This window comes from Camelina sativa, chromosome 15, assembly GCF_030686135.1.
Source record: "Camelina sativa cultivar CO46 ecotype springtype chromosome 15, ASM3068613v1".
NCBI classification, from domain to species: domain Eukaryota; kingdom Viridiplantae; phylum Streptophyta; class Magnoliopsida; order Brassicales; family Brassicaceae; genus Camelina; species Camelina sativa.
The window spans coordinates 34,053,468-34,058,784 of record NC_141894.1 but is presented as its reverse complement, the minus strand read 5'-3'; the positions used below and the strand labels follow the sequence as shown (position 1 = coordinate 34,058,784).

The following is a 5,317-nucleotide window of genomic DNA, read 5'->3' as shown; positions in this document are numbered from 1 at the left end:
GATGGCGACTCGAATGGCGCGACAGCGCGACTCGAACGGCACGACTCGAACGGCACGACAGTTCGACTCGAACGGCACGACTCGAATGGCACGACAGCGCGACTTGATCGGCACGACTCAAACGGCACGACAGCGCGACTCGAGCTGGATGTATACGCTTCCACTGAAACGATGATAACTTTTGAAACACTTCCGATTGGCTTGAAATAAACAGCATTGGAAAGATGATTCAATTCTCTACAACTTTGATGAAGACGTCAAAAGCTGAATCCCCCGACCGGTGGCACGACAGCGCGACTCGAACGGCACGAATCGATCTACGGTCAAGGTGTTGCTCGAGTGGGTGACTCGAACGACGTCGAACAGCGATCCGAACGGCGATGCTGAGCGATGTGTTCCCAACATCTCCTAGATACCTGAAATACTCCAAAATGCACAATGTATGCAAGGATGATGCAAGAACTACCTAGACATGCAAACTGTATAGAAAAGACTAGAAAATGTTGCAAAACAATCAGTTGTCCTAGCTAAATGCATGATAAACATATGCTAAAAGGAGACAAAATATAGACATATCAACTCCCCCAAACTTATTCTTTGCTTGCCCTCAAGCAAACGATCAAGAACAAAGTATGGAGAAGAGGTGTGAAGACGGGGGTCTCAGAACCTAAAACATGCTGAATAGAGTAGTTAGAATCAAGGTCCTTGTTTTTAGTTCTATGATGCATGGTGAAGGAATTTCATTCGTTTGATCTATACATGCAATCCTATCAATCACCCCCTTTAACATTTATTAACAAAGAACCATGAATCAAGCTATGCAGTATCATTGAACTCATTTGGCTAGGGTGAAAGGTTAGAGACAAATGTGGTCTCTTTCTCAAGTGGTTCCATCGATATATAACAAGGTTCTCTCATGAAAAGAGTTGAGCTTAAGAGAAGGCTAAAGGTTGAAACCAACTGATGCATACAAGAGCAGCGCCCTGTCTACCCAAAGAACATTCCAAACCGAAGTTGGACCTATCTCTACCCTTCATCAGAAACTTCATCTCAAACCCATTCTTTCATTCTTTAGATTTGGTCTTAGGAAGAGTTCACTTCTTATCACTCTAGCGGATTGGGAAAACTCTAATATCACTATGGTTCATTCTCTTTTCTTCTGAAGACTCTAGACATCTTAAGCATTTTTAATTTCTTTTCTTTGTCTATTTTTTTTTTATTTCATGCCCAGAACCAGTTATTCTTTTTACTTTGCTCACCCCAAATCCTTTACTAGACTTGTAAACTTTGAAAACACATCCCCTTCCTTAAGACTTTCTACCCTTTACTTTTCTGCACAAATCCATACCCAATACCCAATGTCAAGTTCTCACCTAGTCCTACTAGTCCGGATAACGTGAACTAGAGCTACACAGGATCCTACTCTTGTCGGTTAGAACCTAACACTTTCTAACAAGCTCAACTCGGAAAAGACCTGACACTCAAGAATACAATTGGCTTGAAAGAACGGTTGGTTAAGGGTGCGGGAAACTGTTCCAAAGATGGGAATCAGCTACTTGGATTGACAAGGGTGGTAAAAATGTGAAAGACAATCCAAGTATGTATATGGTATCCATGAGTTCAACTTCAATGCATAACAAGATAATTGCAAGTCAGGATTAGGTTCAGATAAATAGGGAATGACGTCAATTCAGAACATGCTTCAATCTTACATTTTCAAATTCAATCAACATGCATCAAAGAACTAATAACAAGGGCCTTGATCCTATCCTATTGAATTCATCATGCTACCAAGGTTACAATCATCATCAACCCCTATGCTTAATGCAACAACCCTATATGAATGACACTAGACTCAATCCTAATATGCAAGTGCAAGCTACATGAACACTCTGTTTTTGTGGAAATTTTCAAAATTTTTCAATTTTTTTTGGTTTTTCTATGCAAATACATGGATGCTATCTCAAACATGATATGATGCAAAAAATTGAAATAAGAATCACAGAACACAACATCAGATACATCATCTCAAACCCTCCCCCAAACTTAAATTACACAGTCTCCTGTGTAAGAAAAATTTGCAGGAGGATTTAAGAATCACAACAGAAACAATGCAGAAATGAAATGGTATATACAATGGAAGGTAAGAGTACCTCAGTAGTAGAAGAAGGAGTCGGAGCTCACCCAAAGAGTTGGTGCGTGGTACTGGCTCTGTCCTTCACCATGTTTGGGATCCGCAGTAGTGGTCTCACCTGGTTGGTCGACTTGTTGCTCAACCGCTTGCGTGTTCTGATACGTGTTCGGCTGCTCGTCACACTGCATGTCATCAACTTGGGTTAGATGGTCCGGTCGAGTCGCAATGTCGTGATGATACGCGAGTGGATCTTCGTGCAGGTCGTGTGGAGAGCAGGTCGATGAGGGTCAAGTGTACGCACGTTGACTCGAGCGAGGTGGATGATCCGGTAGTCGAGTCGTTCAGCTCGTGTTGTGTAACAACGAGGGTCGAGTCGAAGGGTGAGAAATATGTGTTTGTTCTCCGGGACTACGACTAAAGCTTCGGAAGGATCAAGTCAGAGCTGGTCGTGGGTGACACACAGCAGCGATGACGGGACGTGTGTTGAGCTTGTCGGTCGAGTGGGATATGGTCAACTCGAGCGGGATACTTCGGAACAGAGGATTGAGTTGTGTCGGTTGAGTCGTGTAACGAGCTGGGATCGCCGGATGGGTAGAGTCGCACGGTGCCGACTCGAGTGATGGTGAACGGTAGTGATGGAAGTGATACTTGCGTTGAGCTCGTACTCCCTTCTGTAGTTTCCTGAACATAATAAAACTAAAAACGAAAATTAAAAACACAAGGATCCTAAAAAATATTTACAGTGATACCTTTGGGACTTCCTCCCAAGTGAGCTTGTTTAAAGTCCCTAGCTTGACTTTGCATACTCCTTATGCTTTGGGAGGGTCATAGAGAGGTTGTGAGCTCCCCTCTGGTATGTCTTGTCTAGCCAGATACTCTTTAACATTCTGCCCAGGGTCAACAACAAATGAACTGCTCTTCTTCATTATCCCAAACCTCCACCTTAATTTCCTTGCAGGAGAACTTCTCATTGTATCTTTGGAGCTTCTTGATTTGCCCACTCATCTCCTTCACCATAGTTGTTAACTCTCTCACTGAATCCCCTAGAATATTGGTAGTTTGGAGTTCAGACAAACTGTTAAGCGCGGGAGGACTTGTCTCTTGCGGTTGGTGAAGTTTAGGAAGCAGGTCATGACGCTTAGGGAGAGCAACAACTGCACTCAAGTTGGAACACGGTTGAGTGCCCCTTTGAGTTTTTTCTTTGGTTACCCAAACTCTTGTTTCTGCCTCATTGACACCCTCAAAGATGTCAAACCCAGCTTTCTGATCTTTCTCTTCAATCACGAAGGTCTGCCCATCAATAGTTGGCTTCTTCTTAGCATCCTTGATATCAAATTTCATCTTGAAATTCTTACCCAGATTGAGATCAATCATCCCCTTCTTGACATCAATGACTGCTCCAGCTGTAGCTAAGAAAGGCCTTCCCAGGATTAGTGGATCTTTAGGCTCTTTATCCATTCCCAGCACCACAAAGTCAGTAGGAATCTCAGCTTGTCCAATTTTGATGGACAGGTTCTCTAATAGACCATGAGGCAATCTAGTAGTCCTATCAGCCAATATTAAGCGGAGGTTACATGACTTGTATTCGTTGAATCCTAGCCTCTGAGCAACAGAGAGTGGCATGAGGCTTACTGAAGCACCAAGGTCACATAGACACTTTTTGAAGGCCAATGGACCTAGAGAACAAGGCAAGGTGAAAGAACCAGGGTCCTCTAGCTTTTTTGGGATAATCATCTTCTAAATAACAACCTTGCATTCATGAATAACCCCACCTATGTCATGCACTACCCTCGCATCTTCCAGAGCCTTAGCTTGAGCTCCTTTAGCTATCTCCTCCTTCTCGTTGGTCGTTTCGGTTACCAAGTCAGTTAAAAACTTTTGATATTGAGGCACAAGTGCAAATGCATCAAGCAAAGGCATCCTAAGTTCAATCTCCTTGACTTGTTTTTCGAACAGAGCTTTATATTTCTCAGTAAGCTGCTTCTTAAACCTCACTGGAAATGGTAAAGGTGGCTTGTATGGTGGAGGAATGAATCTCACAGGTTTATCCTTGGGAGCAGCGGGTTCTTTAGTAGCTTGAGGATCAGATTGCTTGGCTGACTCAATTGGATCCTTGAGCACCTTGACGGGATCTTTTATCTGAACTTTATCTTGAAGAAAATCCTCCCCATCTAAACTCTCATTGTCCTCAGTGAGCCGTACATCTACAGCTTGGGTGGTGATAGCATGGATAGTAGCATAGTCCTTGGGGTTTTGAACTGCTTTTCCAGGTAGTTGGCTAGGTGTTGGGGTAGAAGCAGTCTTGCCTTCCATGTACTTCAGCTTCGAGTTAAGAGCTTCAAACTTGACATTAAGATCATTATATGAACACTCCATTCGCTGACTGAGTTCAGCAAACTTCTTAGCAGTATCCAAAGATCCGCTAGCTTGACCCTGAAGAAGTTGTTGCATCATTTGCTTCATTTCTTGATCTGGGGTTGGAGTAGGCTGAACTGGTTGAGGGCAGAATCCTGGTGGTGGTCCTGAGGGAGCTTGGTATCCTTGATGGAACTGTTGTTTAGGGATGAATCCCTGATTGTAAGGCACAAAAGGTTTTTGTTGACCTTGTTGTTGCTGCTGAGGAGGGTACACCTGATCCTGTGGATTTGCAACATTGGTGCTCCGGTAAGACAAATTGGGGTTCGTCTGATAGGGGTTGTAACCCTTGTTGTATCTACCTTGATTCTGGACGTAGCTGATCTCCTCAGACTGCTCACCCTCCCCATCTTGGACGTGAAAATGTTCACCCTCAGATACAAAGTGGATGCTCTTTTGTTGGTTGAGCAAGAGGCGATCAAGCTTCTCATTGACATTCTTGAGGTCTCTCTTGTACTTCTCCTCAGAGCCAGCATCTCCTCTAACTGTGCGATCATAGTCGTCATGGTAGTTGCCATCAGACTGGGCGAGATTTTCGACGAGTTGCCAACCTTCATCTATGTCTTTGTTCAAGAAGTTGCCATTTGAAGCAGTGTCAAGCAGCATGCGTATCTTTGGAAGTACACTACGGTAGAGAGTGCTCAGCAGTGACTCGTTACTGAATCCATGGTGTGGGCATTGGCTATGGTAACTCTTGAAACGCTCCCAGGCTTCGCAGAATGATTCTGAGTTCTTCTGAGAGAAACTGGAGATATCATTCCTGAGACG

General features: G+C 43.8%; 1 non-coding gene across 1 annotated transcript; it reads left to right on the top strand.

Annotated features, from left to right (window-relative positions):
• Positions 1–5,210: 5,210 nt before the first annotated feature.
• LOC147927675 (small nucleolar RNA R71) lies at positions 5,211–5,317 on the top strand. Its single transcript, XR_015583110.1, has one exon. It is a non-coding gene; the product is annotated as a small nucleolar RNA R71 (small nucleolar RNA).